Source organism: Lynx canadensis, chromosome E1 (genome assembly GCF_007474595.2).
Source record: "Lynx canadensis isolate LIC74 chromosome E1, mLynCan4.pri.v2, whole genome shotgun sequence".
Lineage (NCBI taxonomy): Eukaryota > Metazoa > Chordata > Mammalia > Carnivora > Felidae > Lynx > Lynx canadensis.
The window spans coordinates 53870167-53871441 of NC_044316.2; positions in this window are offsets into that span (position 1 = coordinate 53870167).

Consider the following 1275-nt stretch of genomic DNA (forward strand, 5'->3'; position numbering starts at 1 on the left):
AGGGGTGTGTGTGCATGTGTTTGAGGAAGCGTCTGACCTTCCTGAGTTGGGGTTATTCCCAGAGTGTCAGACACTCAGATATTCAAGCTCGAGGCCAAATGTGCCCCCTCCCAAGCCAATTTTAGAAGTTTCTGAATGGATGGTTTGCAGGTTCATCCCACCCCCACCCACCCCCTGTCAGCGCAGGGGCAAGAGCCCCCAGAGACTGTTTTAGGTTCGTCTGGTGTCATTCCACGTGGAAAGAGGCCTGGGGCTGCTCTTGGGAGAGGAAGGAGGAAGAAGCAGAAGGTGGTGATGGGTAGGGGGGAGGCCGGGGGAGTGAGGACTCGGGGGCCCAACATCCTCTTCCCCATTACACTCCTGGGTCAGCAGTTTGGTGCCCTCCACCGCCTTCTAGAACTCACTCTCCCCCTGCCCCGAGCAGTTACCCACTCGACAGGTGTAGTATGGCCCACAGAGCTTGGGGTTGTTGCACCCACCTCCCAGGTTATCAGCTGTGATTCAGGAGACACACGAGGCCGGTGCTGGGGGAGGCTGCCCCTACCCACCCGCCAGCTTTGTGTGTCCCTGGGGGGGTTGGCAGAGGACGGTCACAGAGCCCTGGATGCTGCCCCTGTCTTCCCTGCCCGGTGTGCAGGCTGCTGGCCTCTGCTTGCACCTAGTTTCTGTTGAGCAGTAGTTTAGGGTAAGGGCACAAGTCTTAAGCGCTCAGTTGGATGGATGGTCACATGCTCACACCGTTTTAAGCTCTAGCCCTTTCTTCTTCCTGAGGATGGAGTTTGGCAAGAGGATGAGAGGGGCCCTGGTGCCCTGGCCTCCCTGTTATCTGTCCCCAGATCTGGTTTCCCTTCCCTGGGCAACATGGTGGGCACATGAACCTGGGGCTGCGGGGGCCCTGCTTCCATGGAGTCTCACCATGAGAAGGGAGGCATTCAGTGTCACCCCAGTGTGGGTGAGCAAACCCAGAACCAGACTTTGCAGGGGCCGGGGATGCAGGAGGGGGCTCAGAGGGGCCTGGAGGAGGCAGGGATGTCTTCTGAGGGGATGGCTTGACTGCAGCCTGGAGCGATGGAGGAGGTCGAAGATGAAGGAATGACCCATGTCCCCTCCCGCAGCTGCCGATCCCGTCCCTACGACTGGGACTTTGCGGAGCCCCAGGGCCGCCCTCGGGGCAGAGCCAGGAGCAGGCCCCAGGTAGATGCTCCCGCTGAGCTCTGCAAAACCCTAGGTTGCAGGTGCAGACATTCTCTACAGGTCCAGGCACCTTCTCTACAG